The following is a 16,606-nucleotide window of genomic DNA, read 5'->3' on the forward strand; positions in this document are numbered from 1 at the left end:
CTTCCCTTGAAAAGGAGTTACATTAGCTAATGTCCCATCCTCTGGTGTCTGCCACACTATTCAAAAATAGATTGAATATGCGAGCTGCTTAGTACTAACATCCTTCAAGACCCACTGGGGAAAAAATTTGGACCAGAAGTCTTATTGTTGAAGACTTCCAATGTTTCTTAACCAGCTCAGAATTAATGAAGTTATCTTCATCTCCATTTATCAACAAGATGTTGAATTCTGCTTGAAACTGTAGCAGAAAACAAGAGTAATATTTAATAACTCAGCCATCTCAATTATATAATAGCCTTCCTTTAGGACCTCAAGGGTCCTACTCTCATTCTAATATTGTTTACCTTTAATGCATTTAAAAGAAAATTTTGTTTAGAAATTTTTGGCCATTCTCTCCTCAATCTTTCTTGATGTCCTAATTTGTTGTTTTCACCAACTTTTTATATTCTATAATACAAGTCTTATCTCACCAGTTAACTTATAAATTAAATTCAAATGTTTTTAATCTTACACATTAGCCAACCTGTTTTTAACTAGCAGCAACTCATTTCTTCCCATAAGGAAGAAGTTTATTGTTAATATTTAATTATTTTTACAATGATCATAGTCTCCAAATAACTCAGCTACTTTATTCAAAACAGAATTCTTGACACATCCCTTCAAAACACACTTTAAAATTTGTAACCAAAATATTCCTTATCTTCATAAGCAGCAAAACAAATCTAAAGGGAAATTTTTATTTACACCCAGATGTTCTCCACCTACTCTCAGTGGTTTCTATATCTGAAGTTAAAAATAAATCTAAAGTTGCAACATTTCTAAATGTGTTCTGTTGAGAAGACTGATGACAAACCTTGGGATCCTGAAGAGAGTCATTTGTTTGTTAAAATGAATTATCATGTTTGGGAACAGTCCACCTAAACCTGCCATTGTAGCTCATGCTCAATCATGTTGAAACCACAAATTCCACCCATAAAATTTTCAAAAGGAACTACCTTAACATCACATTTTACAGTATGCTCTTTGAGCAGCAATGAGCTAGTATTCATTTCTGAAATTATAGCACACAATAGCAGTGCTGTTAAAATGTTAAACAGCAGGTGCATAAAATGCCTACACTTATTTAGCAGATACTAATAGAACAATTGTATACAAGTATGTAAAGTGACTTAAGGTTAAGATCAATTTGAGAACAAGTTATAAGTGGGTGAGGAAAAGTGTAGTAAAAACAGGCATGTGTTTACTGCCTTGTTTTAAGTTTACATTGCATGTGTATAAGCACAAATGGTTACTGTCAATAGCCTAGTTAAATAATGTAAAATTAATTTAAAAACAACTAAATCAAGTAGGTAGAAGAGAAATGCACTTGAAAAGTCCAGTAATATAAACTATCTAATAGGTCAAGTAAATACACATACTGTGAACTCGTTTATTGTGCTTGCATATTTGTGTACAGTACTTCTTGCAAGCTCACTTACAGAGTACAGAGTAACTGATCATATAACCTATCTTTGCTCTTGGAAGAATTCACAAGAAATAAAAAATATGAATAATATGAAGTGACTTCACTGCACATTTGCCAACCTTGAAAGAGTCTAATGGGGAAGAAAAAGATCTGCTGTGGAGCTTTAACACTTTGAAATCCTGCAAAAAAGAAGGGAGAAATTATTTTTGACTGCTTATCAACTTCACTTAATATATACTTCTTATGCAAAAACAGAGATACTATATACAGTGTAGAATTATTTTAAACACTACTTTTTATTCTTATCTAATAGGAATATGAAGTATGATATTCAAATAACTTGTATAACAATCTACAATTTTAATTTCTGATAGCCTGTACCCATTTACAAAAGTTATTTGAAATATGCATAGTACATGTATGTATGTATGTATGTATATTAACAGTGCAAGTAAAAGACATTAACACAGCAAGAGTAAAAAAATATATCATTGTGAAATAAACTGGTAGTTGGTTTAAAAACTAATCCAAGTACCACATTATGCTTTTAACCACAAGAAAAAGAAATTTCTAAACAATATTGAAGTTATCCAATAAATGATTGGTAGAATGTTAGGAGTTCTTCTACCTCCACTGCCCAAGTCAGTTTATAGCTGACAAGTTTAAATATTAAAAAACCTCCATTAATCTATTATTTTTCAATATATCTCAGTAACAGCGATATTTATATTTAACCCACATTTACACACGATGTCAAGTTGAAAATAAAATCTGATCTAAAAATAGTTAAATGCTTGTTGCCAAAATAGCATTATGTTACAGTTTATAGCAGGCATTGACGTCTTACCAATGTTTAAATATTTAAACTTTCATAATTAACTGTTTACAAAAGGGGGTTTTAAGGTACAAGTGTGTTTATAACTCAGTTCCATTACTTAGAATGGTAATCGTAAATTTAAGTTAATATTCTAAAACGGATATTGAAAATTTATCACCACCATCAAAAAGTGAAATTGGCTAAGTGGTTTATTCCTGAAGATTTATATTGATTTTTCCACAGTTTGTTTGATAAAGTGATTTGTTAGTTGATTTTGAAAATTTTGAACTGTAATAAATTTATTTTTTTCTTAAAATACTATATAAAAGTAGTAGATAGCCATTAACTATTGGTTAGTCAAGAAATTAGGAAATTAATATCGCATTTTTGACGACCTAATAAGCCTAGTGTCGGGAATCATGCAGACTTTTTGAAGGCAGCAGCATAGCATATTTAAAGCATCTTAATTGAAAATGGAGAAACAAAGAACCGATACATTTTTCACTTTTTAAAAGGAGAGCAAGGTAGTAAGGAAATGACTGACTTTAAGATGAAAGCAGTAATAAGCTGGGGTTAGCAGCAGCAGATGAAGACAGCCAAATAAAGAAATCTAAAGATGAAGCTCAGTTACTATTGGTCGTTCAAAACCTGACCTAAGAATAAAGATCAATTTCTACATTTTCAGTAACAAAAATGGGGGAAAGGGCAGCATATTTTTTATAGCAACTGGTATAGTCAGTTTCCATACGTAGAGTCCACAATAAAGTGGATACTGTATTATGTTTGCTACCACCATTTTGCTTCACAAAGTCGTTCCGTAGAACCATGTTTTGTAGTTATTGTTTCCAAAAAGAGTGGAAATATGCTAGGTATAAATTGAAAGTCAATGTAAATACCAAATAAACTTGTAAAGCTTTGCTTCACTTTGGCACCACTTTAAATGTAGTTCAAAATACGGGTTTGATGCCGCAAAACTGCTGCACAGCAGTCTATATGGGGAAAATAAGTACTTTGTTAGACTTACGAATATTAATCTGTCCAGGCAAGGTTTAGCATGGAAATCTGATAGAGCATGAGGCAAATGATTCTTTAAATAAATGCAGTGGTATTGAACTTAAATGAGAATAGGATTTAGTTAACTTCAAAAGCAGCAAACGGAAAATGCAAAATATAGAAGCAAAGAAATACACAATTTTACTAAAGCTACTGAAACTCATTTACAGTTACACATTTATTTTAGTGCTTGCATACGTTTCCGTTTGATACGTGTGACGTATATTGCTGGACGCGTATCGAAATTTTGCCCGTTCTCCAAGTTTGTAGAAGAGTCAGGAATAAAAATCAAGAATCTCACCTAAAAGTATATTAACCGACGCGCAGAGAGAGAGAGAGAGAGTGAGAATGGATTAGTGGTCAGGTACAGGTCACTAAACTAAGTCTTGTAAGCTATAGTTGTGATAAACGCTTATTAGTAGGAAAACAGACGTTCCACTTGGAACGTTTATAGATTTAACTCTACGATCCGTTCAACTTCGGAGTTAACTTCGGACGTTAGTATTTCTTTCTACAATATTTCTAGATATTTTTCTCTGGAAAATAAGCTTGTAAACCGCGATGGGCCACACAAGTATAGCTAGTATTCCCGTCAAGTGAAGTAAGGGTATGTTTACGAACATGAATGGTTTGTGCTTTGTGGACCTGTCGTAGATAAAACAGTTATAGACCAGGTAGAAGACTATGGTGTTTGCGAGATTGTAAAATTCTGTATATAATCGTGTATTAACTATCTGCAACAAGGTAATAAATTGTACTTTGTATATTGAAATGTGTTAAAAAAGAAAAAAAAATGTATGCATGGATCTTGTTGGCGAATACAAATTTGCTACATTATGAAATTCAATTAACTTCTAATTTAAAATTCCCAGCTATTTGAAATCATAATTCCAAACATACGTGGTGTAATAAATCGGATACAAGTCCGAAATAAATACCTAACACTACGGTATGTGTAACAACTGAGCCCGGCATGGCCAGGTTAAGGTAATTGACTCGTAATCCGAGGGTCGCGGATTCGAATCCCCGCGACAAACATGCTCGTTTTTTCAGCCGTGGGGGAAGTATGTGATAGTCAATCCCACTTGGTAAAAGAGTATCCCAAGAGTTGGCGATGATCACTAGTTGCCTTCCCTCGAGTCTTACACTGCAAAATTAGGAACGGCTAGCGCAGATAGCCCTCGTGTAGCTTTGTGCGAAATTTAAAAAACAATCGACTGAAGAAGTTGCCAATAATGTAAGTAAGGCAAAGTTCAAGGTATTAATATACTACTCGGCGATTTATTGTAAAATCTCCAAACTGGATCTTGCTAATGCCATAGTAAACTACGTGAAGCATTTCGTCAGAAAAATCAAAAATTGAGATGAAATTGTCACAAATTAGATTTGTGTAATTTTTGAAATTTTCTCCCAACAGAAAATTTAAATAAATCAATAAAAGAAGAAAGAAAGAAAGTCCCAGAGCAACAGAATGAACCAAGCAGAGAACGAAAGTTAATGACTGAGAAAGCTCCTCTTTTGAAGTAGAAGAACAAAAGATTCTATTTAATGATAGTCTTTGTTGCAACATCATAGTCGAGTTTTAATTTCACTTGTATATTAAAACAACAGGTCAATGATAAACAAAAAATCTTATTTTGTAAATTTTAGTTTAAAGGGGACCAAGCCAAGCTGGCTAAGTATTTAAGCATTAGCCTTGTACAGTACTGTATATTAGGTGCAAGTTACAAAATGTTTTGGAAAAAAAAACACTATTGGAACGACAAACAATAAATTTTATAAAGTACAAAGTCTTAAATTTTAAGACCAAGAAGTCTGTTAAGTGGTTCGTTTAAATGTTGGTTTAGTAATATAGTAAATCGTTTGTCTGTATTAAGTTCTCAAAAACTCACCAGTACAATACACAGAATCAGCTACAGTAGTTATGCGGCTAACTCTAACTCAATCACTATAGTGATTTGAGAAACTGCTACAAAAACAAACCCAAAATCTTTAACTTAGTTCCACACTTTACTTGATAAGCCCCCCCTTCTAACAAGTTACGTCTTTAATTTCGTTCCGCTCTGCGATTTTACGAAACTTACATGATCATTTAAGGAAAATCTTTGCATATGAGAAAACATCTTAAAATCAATACGAATATTCCTAATGTTTACAGTATACAGTGTCAAACATGACCAATCAGATATTAGTAATAAGGTTTTAAAACTACTGATGCATGAAAGTGAAAATTTCTATAAAGCGAAGTTCCATTTGTTGGTTTATCTAAAATTAGGCAGAGGTGCACATGGTTAGATTATGGTATTTTTACTTATTTAAAAAATAAATTACTGTTTCACACTAACTGATCGCGTAGAATGCAGGATGAAAATGTGAAAGTAAAATTAGCTACTAATTATTTCTTAACTAATTTAGTTACTGAAAGATGTTAAGTAATACTATTCGTATTAAGTGTGCTGCGTTTAGTCGAAAAAGCGTTGTTCTAATCAATTGTCTATAGAGCATTATATTTTTTTTGAATTTCGCACAAAGCTACTCGAGGGCTATCTGTGCTAGCCGTCCCTAATTTAACAGTGTAAGACTAGAGGGAAGGCAGCTAGTCATCACCACCCACCGCCAACTCTTGGGCTACTCTTTTACCAACGAATAGTGGCATTGACCGTCACATTATAACGCCCCCACGGCTGAAAGGGCGGGCATGTTTGGCGCGACGGGGACGCGAACCCGCGACCCTCAAATTACGAGTCGCACGCCTTAACACGCTTGGCCATGCCTGGCCTAGAGCATTAGAAAGAACTAAAACCAAGCAACAACACCCTAAAGGAAGAACGGGTGGTAATAACTAACCCGTGTTGGTATGTTTCAAGTTTATTTCAGAATTTCTGAAGCAGAACCCCAACCAACGTAAAACTTAGAGATAAAGCTGATGTACAGCTATTACCCTCCATCAATCACATAAAATTTAAAAAGGAACATAGAAGGAAAGAAGCGATAGTCATTTTCGTCTAAGCTAGCAATCATTATGAAAGAAGCTGTTCAACTTCGTAATCTTTCCTGGTTACGAATTTGGCACTAGTCCCAGTTTAAAATCTTGGAAAAAGGACTATTGTGAAATACTCTGAAGAAACCAAACTACTTCAGAACGTAAGTAAATAACATTCCAAAACGGTTTACCAATATTAAATTTTAATTTCAAGTAATGTACTTGTTTCTCTAAATATAGTCATATTAAGATATGTATGTATCAGTACAATTCGAAAAAATGTATAGATCTATCCATATAAACATACAGTAGCAGAAACGACGCCTTAAGGACGGCTGTTTGTGGTAGTAAGTAGTAATCGCAATATTGTGAAAAGACAAAAGATGTACTTTTCTTCGAAGTACTGCGCTGGAAAATGTTTGGATTGCGCTGCTTCGTCATGCCCAACAAGGTGATTCAATTACAGGTGTGAAAAACGGGGTTAATTCTAGTTTAGTAGAATTCAAAGTTACGCCAACAGAGATAGAATCTTCGGGTCTATTCCTAACGAAAGTCGTGTTCTTATAGTGAAAAGTACGTAAAAGTTCTGTTCCGTTATAAAGTGGTCCTTACAATTATATTTATAACGGAGTGACTCTTGAAAACCCAGGGAGAATTTTTGTTTGCGGTACTATCCAAGAGGTAACCTTCAGTGATTGCAGCACTTAAACGTTTTAGGTAGAATTAGAGTAAACTGACTTAAAATCTTCAGTTCGCTTTTTAAAGCATTGGCTATTTGTGTGCGACAGAAATACCCGATTTAATTTTTACTCAGTATTTCCACCAGCCTGCCTACCTTCAAACTGAAGTGTTCAGGTGAGATTAGTGTAGATTATTAGTTCGAACTAAAAAATTTATACTTGGAAGAAAAAGTCAGCCCACTAAGATTACTGTAACAGATTTACTGTTGTGCATTTTAGTACCTACGCTTGTTACTTTATAGTTTATTTTTGCATGTGACATATTCACTGTATTGCGTAATACCACCTGTTCCCGAAATCTCTAGAGAATTCTTGAAAGTGAGAATCAAAAACATGTTTACGAAACCGCACTGATCATTGAAAATTAAAAAGAAACTCACGTGATTGGTATATAAAAATTGACGCGACGAAAAACTGCATTATTACTGCACAGCTAAAGTCAGTATACTACATGCTAGGAAGCTATAATTGTGATTAACGCCTAATAATCGTAAAGTTACAAAACCGGACCAGGGTTAGATTTCGAGTATTACAAACTATTCACTGAATAACTTCGGATGTTAGAAGTTCTACAAGGACATTAAATATTATCATCGGTAAAACTCAGCTACGTGAGGCGTAACAAACAATTTGCTCGTCGTGGGCCTGTATGGACGATAAGAGTTCTAGAGCGGATACAAGTTTCTGTATTGTTAGTTTGTAGAACTGTTGTATATGAAGTCAAATTTGCCAATAATTAGTATAAAAGTATTATTTTTGTTTGTATATTAAAAATGTGTTAAAGAAAACTGTGTATCAATCTCATTCGCAAATACCATAAAATTGATAAATATTAACAGTTAATTAAATTCAAATTTACAGTTGAGTTAGTAATACGTAACGTACATAACGTAGTAAATCGTAGGCTCATCCGAAATAATAACATAAGTAATATTGCAAGAACAAGAGGCAGTTTTAAAATGAAACCCACTTGAAATAAAAACGCATCTCTTAACCTGAAAATTACCTAGGAAGGTCGAAAAGTTGTTCTCTCCTTATCAATAAGTAAGTATTAATACTTACCAGCCGTTCCGAGATGCGTTTTTGGTTTGTATACTTGTTAAACACAGACAAGCGTAAAGACGCAATAACGATTTTGAAAGGTTTAATTCTTTTTAACCATTAACTATATTAACACTGAAAATATTTAGATAGTACTCTAAATAATTAGAGTACACATTTGTTAGCAAAATCAAACCAGAAACAAAAATGGTATGTAGAGTTTCGTTTAACACGTTAACTGCTTATACAATGCATTTGGAATTATAGTAAGAAAACTTGAGTTCAGCATTCACTTTAAAGACTAAAAAACATAGTTGTGTGTCAGCGTAAAGTTACAAATGAGTTGATCTGCGTTGTACCTAAGGAGATGTATAAGCCGACTTTTTACCAAGATTTATTGCTAAGGAATATGGGCGAGGATTAAGGATAAAAGTTGAAGTGCTTCTAGTCAATAACCAGAAATGCTAATGCTCGTAGGTATTTGCAACCGTAACAAGGTTTGTTTTTGAACTTCGCGCAAAGCTACACGAGATCTATCTACTCTCCGTAGCAACTTAAGTATTTGCCTTAAAATACTCACGAACACGTTAAGATAAAAACGATTGTTTGTTGAATCGTGTGGTCCGGGATAGTTATCACCACAATGTAAGATAAATTACGTAATAATGCGGTTTGTTTTTACGACGATTCTTCTATTCCAGCTTTTCTGAAACGAACTTCTAAAAAGTGAATTTTCTGCAAGCTTACCAGGATAGAAAAAATGGTAGAAAACGAATCTTGCATTGTTACGCGAAATAGCCGAATGCTTCTTTCTATCAAGGTTATCAAGTGTGAGGCAAGTAAAACATTTTGTAAAAAAGCCTTATTTACAATTCAGAGATTTTTGCAAGCACCAATTCCTTTGTTATTATTACATTTTTTTATTATAATTTTACTAGAACTTAGTTTGAGTAATATTGATAATTATTTTAATTTATAGATTATTTAAATGTGCCTTTCATTAGTTATTGAAGTATTTTGTAATCAATAAATTCAAATTTACAGTTGAGTTAGTAATACGTAACGTACATAACGTAATAAATCGTAGGCTCGTCCGAAATAAAACATACGTAACATTGCACGCTGATACAGTGATAAAATTCAAATATTTAAAACATTTTACTTGCTCAATATAGATATTCTAAACTGGGTTCATTATGTTTTATTATCTAAAAAGTATTTAACATTTACATTTTAAATTTCAAATACAGTTTATGAAAGAGTTTATGAAAGTGGCCTGTTTAATTATTTTCACTGAACTAGGACTTAAAGGTGAATTTTCAACACATTTAATAATTGCCTTAGAAATTGTACTTGGTTAGGTATAATTCCTGTGTGGTTATCACATTTTTAAACACTTTAGTTTTTGAGTAAAAAATGAAACAAAATATGCGGGTCCTCGAACTCAGGTTCCTCTCCGTCGTTCGGCTGTTTCCGTGACGTTTTACAACTATGATGTAATAGTTGCCAAACACGCTTCGTTGCGCGCCGACCGTTTTGTTCCTTTCAGTGCTGGTGTTTTATATAAATCTATCGGTGCTTTTTTCGGATAACATACTTTGCAAGATTATTTTTTGTCTTGATATTGCTACTTTGTTTTATGTTAACATGGTTTACTGCGTTGCTTATGGTTGTAAAAACGGTTCGGCATCGGGCAAAAGCTTCTTTTCGTTTCCGTGCAAGGGAAAGGAACCGGCAAGGTGGCGACAGTGGGTGCGGATGGTCAATAGGAAGAACTGGACACCTTCACACCATGCAAAGCTTTGTCAAAATCACTTTGAACGCTCATGTTTTGTGTCAGATCCCACTGTTTTGGATTCCGTGGATGTCAAGCCAGGCAGGTTGAGACTGAAAAAACTATCTTTCCTCGTTTGGAGCTGAGGACTGATCTCAGCCTGCTGCGTACAGGTTCCACCCCTCTGAAGCCATCTCTTGCCATCAAGAAAACAAACTTAAAGGTATGTGTGCAGTATAAAGCGATAAACAATAACTAGTACTTTATAAATTATTATATTATACAAGTTTTTGAAGAATGTAACTGGACATACACATTTCACATTTATGAGCGTGGTTTGCATTTGTGGCACCTGAAAGTCAGTGAAACCTTGATTTCCTAGTCTAGACAGTGGACAAATCTATCCCAAATAGAGTATATTCCAAGTTTAAAAGCTGGTAGATCATTCTGTAGATGTTTTTGTATAATTTTTAAATATGGAAAAGTTTGAAGAATTCCATTTTTTAAATTTAACATTAAGATAAATTGAAATAAAATTGTCTTAAACATGTTGAAGCAATCAAGTACATGTTATGTATATGATCTTATATCTTCAGCTTTTAGAGGAAAGTGCTGCTGATGACATGGTACCTACTTCTGTAGAGGAAGTTGTGATTCAGCCCACCCCTGATGATGACTGTCAAGACTCTAGAGCTGACTCATTTCAGAGTGAGTCTGTTCAGACTTTAAGTATATCATGATTATTAGATTAAACATTCATAAGTTGCAACAATTGATGTATAATTTTATTTACATTAATTTGAATCTAACCGTGAAAGAATGTTATTATTTCAATACCTAAATAAAAACCTATTGTTTTAGTCTATCCCAAGTATTCCAAGAGGGGCACATACTGACTTGTATTCGGTTTCCAGAGGTGTACAGGTATTCCCATCTGGCTTGAAGACTGTAGCTACCCAGACAGAAAATCTTCCAACAATAGATTTTGCTTGTGGTACTGGTAAGTTAGTTTGAATATGAATATGAAATTTTCATTCATGATTTAACAATATTCAATAGTCAGATTAGTCTTGTTAATATTATTTTGATTATTTATTATAAACTATTGCTGGTAAACAGTACATTGTTTACATGTAATTCTTTCACTGATTTTTGCAGAATCATCACCTGCTGCTAAGAAGTCCTCTGTATCACAAGTGACAGATGCTGATGATACTGATAATGTTCATATGAGTGATAATGAAGGTGCTGATCCTGACTAGAACTTGTCAGATCTGTGTTAAAAGTAACTGTTCTAGATTCGTTCAGAGTAGGTTCGAACTGATATAGCGCTACTCGACACTGTTCAGAACACAAAGTCAAAAATACTCCGCCACTGTTCTCTTTATGCACTAGCCATGTTTATTTACATTCAACGCGCTGGCGGTATGTTTGGCAACTATTACGTCACAGCACTTCCTAGCGGCAAACGTAAAAACTAAAACGTTCGGATTGCCGCTCGGAAAGGGCTCTTTCTGCACCAAATTCTATGTTTCATTTATTAGCACATATTTTTTATGAAAAATGTGAACCTGCAAAATTAATCAGTATGAGTAGTTCTTTTGACTGCAAAGTTTTTTCTGTAAAATTCACTTTTAATCTAAATCTAATCGGAGATTCATGAAGACACCAGACAGGTAGTGTAGATGTAATAGTAAAGCTTCTAAATATGTTTATCAATGTTGTTTAATAGATTTAGAATATTTTGCTTATTAGATTGTGGTAATTCCATATATAGGTCCTTTGAGTGTGACAGTTTATTTAATTTCTAAAGTTACCAGTAACACGTTTCTGCAAAACTATTTTCACACTCTAAATAATAACTACCTAGATTTAGTTAACTTACTTGTATGATATGGCCCAATTGGAACTGAGCATTTATAACCAACTATAGGTTCAGTTTCTACAAGGTTTTATATAATATAAGGTGAATAGTTTTGCAAATGCGCAAGTCGTTTAACACTTAAGTTGCCAAATGTGAAGTCTTAATCTGCAGTTTTTTAAGGCTTGATAAATCATTAACTTGTTAATGGTATTTAATTGTGTGTAAATTCTGGTTCAGATTATCATTTCTAAAATTAAATTTAAATATGTTAATTAATGCTCTTATTTTAGGAAGATTAAGTTAAACCTTTAAAATTTACGTATTTTTATTCTAGTATTAGGGCACCTAAATTACTGCAGAATCCTAAAGAAGTACATTTATTCTTTTTTTAGTAATAGTTATCCATTTACTGCATCATTTTTAATCATTACTTAAATTAAAATATTAATTTAATTTAAGCCATAATATAAATGCTCCATCTTAACATATAGAAATTCTCGTTGTAGTTTACAATCTTCATTAAGAATTTTCAATAATTACTTTAAACGGAAGAGGATGAATTCTAAGATGATTTAATTTTATGGAATTCATTAAGTTGCTTTTAACTTAAGATCTATCGAGGTTGGTAGGTAGGTATTTCATGTTTATTGGCACAAAGTTACAAGGCTATCTGTGCCAAACAAAATGTAGTACACTATAATGGTATAGGGAAATGAAGGTTAGAATACATAAAATATGTAAAATTAAGACCTACCAGGAAGACTGAAGCATTAAGTTTAAACTTGCTGTCTGTTACCTGAAGTTGGCTTTCCAGTCCTGGGTTAAGGTCAAAATAAGATTAAAGCGTGTAAAAGAAATCATGCTAAAACAGTATATAGTCCAATAAAAACCTTAAATTAAGTTAAAAAGACCAATGGCTCTTACAAATGTTAAAACATGGGTGAAGCAGCCAGTATCACCTATGACATTAGCTAATGACAAGGGCAAAACTACCTTAAAAATATGTTTAAAATTGCGTAGTCGTTCTTGGTTGTAACGACATGATAAAATATATACAATTGTGACCCGAGTGTCACACAGACCACACATTGCAGCATCAGTACCAGATAAAAGGTAGTGGCGAGTTAAAAACTGACTAATGCTCCTCCCTTCGATCTTTAGAGAAACAAAATGGCCAAAGAGCTAAAGAAGGCTTAACTTGAGAGAGATTATTATTTCGTTGCTCACTCCAGGTCGACTACCAACTGGCATACAGTCGGGTTTTGATAACTGGACCATAATCCATGTATGGAACAGGGACGGTGGTGAGAGAGCCAGAGCAGATGGACTTTGCTGCTCTGTTAGCTATCTCATTCCCAAGAATACCAACATGACCTGGTATCCAAAAAACTGGACAGAGATAATAAAGATGGGTCAGTTTGTTTTGGATATTGATAAGAATAGGATGATAACTAACATGGAATGATATCAGAGCCAACAGACAGTTGAGTGAATCAGTATAGATCGTACAATTTGCATATTTTCAATATGAGTCAGGGCAAAAGAAATGACATCAATTCGGCCGTAGGCGGGATTCTGTGTGCTACACACGAACTGTAACAAACCATGGTAGGACCAAAAGTCACCTGATTTTGAACCATCTGTATATGGAATTGGATGGATTGTTTGAAAGACGTTCAGCAAATAAAGAGCGATATTTCCAATTGGGAGTACTGGCCTTCCTCAGATGACTCAAAGATAGGTCACAGTTACTGTCCCCAACAGTAATTAGCCATGGTGGAATAGGCCGAACTGTTGATACTGCTATGCTAGGTCAAAGATATCCAATGTTTCCGATTGTGTCCGAATATGAAGGCTAAAAGGAACAATGGCAGATTTTCTATTATAGAAAAGTGTGGCCCAATGAGGATGGAAAACACAAAACCAAGTGGATGCTGTGGTAAAGAGCGAAGTTTGGAAGCATATATAAAAATGGGAGTTGCAAATGGTGAATAGACAGAGGGGGTTGATGGGACTCCACATACAAACTTTGGACTGGAGAAGTACGAAAGGCCCCAGTGCAAAACCAAAGCCCCTGATGGTGGATAGGATCCAGCATTTTAATTGCTGAGGTTCTGGCAGAACCATGAACCATAGATCTATAGTCAAGTTTGGATTAGATAATGGCACGATAAATTTTAAGCATGGAGTATCGAGTTGTTCCGCAAGAGGTGGAAGAGAGGACAAGGAGGATGTACTCTTATACATTTGACATGAAATTGTTTGATATGTGAAATAAAGTTTAATTTACAGTCAAATAAGACCTAAGAACTTTGCCTCAGGAAGTACAGCATCATCAATACGAAGTTCTGGATCTAGATGAAACAGTTTCAGGGAGAGAAAGTTGAAAACCATTTGCTGTGGTCCACTTAAGTATAGGATTGATTGCAGTTTGTTTTTTTTTGAATTTTGCACAAAGCTACTCGAGGGTTATCTGTGCTAGCTGTCCCTAATTTAGCAGTGTAAGACTAGAGGAATGGCGGGTAGTCATCACCACCCACCGCCAACTCTTAGGCTACTCTTTTACCAACGAATAGTGGGATTGGCCGTCACATTATAACGCCCCCACGGCTGAAAGGGCAAGCATGTTTGGCGCGATAGGGATGCGAACCCGCGACCCTCAGATTACGAGTCGCACGCCTTAGCACGCTTGGCCATGCAGTTTGTAGCTGCCAGTCAATAAACCTCATGTTTGAGGACTGACATGAGATGTGAAAGTCATCAATGAAAAGACCACTTGCAACTCTAGGGGTAGCTGTTCACTAATGGCATTAATTTTTTTATAATGAAAAGCGTGAAACTTTGAACACAGCCCTGAGGGACTCCAAATTCCTATGGGAAAAAACGGGAAAGTGTTGAGCCCACACAGACCTGGAATCAGTGGTTCATTACAAACTGCCACACAATCCGTATGAGTGAAGGTCTCGCAAGATGCCATATTTCCATGTTGTATCATAAGCTCTCTCTAAATATAAAACAAACAAACAAACAAGATGTTGTCGCTTCAAAAAGGTTTCCAACTGCTGTTTCAAGGCAAATTAAGTGGTATATCTTAAAATGTTGTCTTCGGAACCCATACTGAGTGGGTGAGAGAACGTTGTTTGATTCAAGGAACCAAACAAGATGAGCATTAATCATCCTCTAAGGTCTTACTGAGACAACTCGTCAGAGCAATGGGATGGTAATTCGAATGAATCTTTGGATCCTTCCTAGGATTAAGAGTATGGAGTACAATAGCATGGCGCCAAGCATCAGGAAAGACATTCTCCTGCCAAATCTGGTTGAATACAGCCAGGATAATAGTAACAGAGGCAGGAGAAAGGTGGCATAGCATCCCACAATGTACATCATCAGGTCCATCTGATGTATTGCCAGACCGATGAAGCACAAGTTTGAGTTTCAGTGTAAGAAGGCGATTGTAGTCATAGGGATGATCAGTGGAGAAAGGAAAGAGGCAAATGTTCAACTCGTGTTTTAAGAGCTAAGAAGGAAGGGGATGTGTTTTAAGGGCTAGATATGAGAGAAACATTCACAAAAAGTATTTGAAATGCTCTGAGCATCAGCAACTCCATGGTTGTTGAATATTAAGATAGAGAGGAGGCAGAAATATACCGTCCACTCACCTTCCGGATCTTGTCCCACATGATTTTTGAACTGGTGGTTGAAGAAATGCTGGAGGTGTATTTAATCCAGGAATTCTTCTGGCTTTGACGTTTAATTCGCTGAGCCTGTGCACGGACTTGCTGAAATGCAATAGGGTTTGTAAGTGTGGGATAACTACGAAATTTATTCAAAGCACGTGTCTGAGCTTTGTGTTATAGAACAAGCAGAATTCCATCAAGGGCAGGGATGCCGTGAGAAAGATGTCGAAGTTTTGGGGATGCACTGAGCAGCTGCTTGGACAATATAGTTAGTTACTGCTGTTACACAAACTATCGATGATTTACATAAGATGGTAGGACCAAGTTCGAGAGCAATGAGAGAGGGCCAGTTGGCCTGGTCCAACTTCCACTGAAGCACACGGGTCAGGTGACACTGACCACGGCCAGTCTCTTAATATGATAGGTAAACGATCACTAATCCGTGAATTGATGTGAACCTCCCAAGAAAAGGAAGTGAGAAGCGAAGGGGAGCAGGTAGAAAGATCTATAGCAGTAAATGACTGACTGGGTGCATGAAAATAAGTGTAAGAGCCACCACTGAAGAGAGACAGGTTGTAATTCAAGAGTAAATGCTCTATAGCACGACCCCTCCCATCAATACTAGAACCACCCCAAAGGAGATTATGCCCATTAAGATCCCCCAAAATTAATAAGGGGGTGGCAGTTGCTCAGTGAGGGCATCAAGGTGACAATTTTTTGCAGGGGTAAAGTACAGAGAGAAAACAGTGATGGCATGACCCACGGAGATACGGATGGCTACAGCCTCCGAGGGCGTATTCAACGACAAGGACCGGGTGGGCACATGTTGATCAACCAGCAGTGCTACTCCCCCATGTCCGATACAATAGTTTGATTACTGACTGCCCACTACGATTTCAGTAACGGCGTGATACCTTAAGGTTAAGTGTATGAATTACTTAGCCTAGAGTAAAATGCATAAATTAATTATCACGAAAGTGAAAATACCGATTCAATTTTACACTCGAAATGTCTCTGAATTAAGTTTTCTTCTATTACTAACATTAATAAAACAATCCTCTTAAGGAAACTAAATTCAGTTTCGTTCTCAGTACATTTAATTTTATATTTTCAGTATATTAGACTAACAGTATTCAGTTACGTTCTTAAGGAACATGATGTAAAAGCCATTGACAGAAATTAATTTCTA

General features: G+C 35.2%; 1 protein-coding gene, 1 long non-coding RNA gene and 1 pseudogene across 9 annotated transcripts in view; 2 read left to right on the forward strand and 1 right to left on the reverse strand.

Annotated features, from left to right (window-relative positions):
• The window catches only part of LOC143242872 (branched-chain-amino-acid aminotransferase-like), a 36,957-nt pseudogene that overhangs the window by 15,455 nt on the left and 4,896 nt on the right, over positions 1-16,606 (reverse strand). Inside the window, exon 2 of the transcript XR_013023351.1 lies at positions 1,585-1,644. The product of XR_013023351.1 is annotated as a branched-chain-amino-acid aminotransferase-like (transcript). The remainder of the gene's footprint in view (positions 1-1,584; positions 1,645-16,606) is intronic.
• LOC143242878 (uncharacterized) lies at positions 6,104-12,645 on the forward strand. 3 transcript variants are annotated; one of them, XR_013023360.1, is made up of 5 exons: positions 6,895-6,999; positions 9,822-10,096; positions 10,470-10,581; positions 10,735-10,873; positions 11,032-12,645. It is a non-coding gene; the product is annotated as an uncharacterized LOC143242878 (long non-coding RNA). The 3 variants fall into 3 exon arrangements; XR_013023362.1 differs by lacking the exons at positions 6,895-6,999; positions 9,822-10,096 and adding an exon at positions 6,104-6,479; XR_013023361.1 differs by lacking the exon at positions 9,822-10,096 and having other exon boundaries at positions 6,861-6,999.
• Positions 6,999-16,606, forward strand: part of LOC143242875 (uncharacterized) — a 101,682-nt gene continuing 92,074 nt past the window's right edge. For 3 of the 5 annotated variants that reach the window (XR_013023357.1, XR_013023355.1, XR_013023356.1), the window contains exon 1: positions 6,999-7,173. The gene's annotated coding sequence lies outside the window, so the exon portion shown is untranslated. Of the gene's footprint in view, positions 7,174-8,800; positions 8,935-16,606 lie in introns of all 5 variants that reach the window. The other 2 variants (XR_013023353.1, XR_013023354.1) reach the window with 1 other exon arrangement.

Source organism: Tachypleus tridentatus, unplaced genomic scaffold, assembly GCF_004210375.1.
Source record: "Tachypleus tridentatus isolate NWPU-2018 unplaced genomic scaffold, ASM421037v1 Hic_cluster_2, whole genome shotgun sequence".
Taxonomy (NCBI): Eukaryota; Metazoa; Arthropoda; class Merostomata; order Xiphosura; family Limulidae; genus Tachypleus; species Tachypleus tridentatus.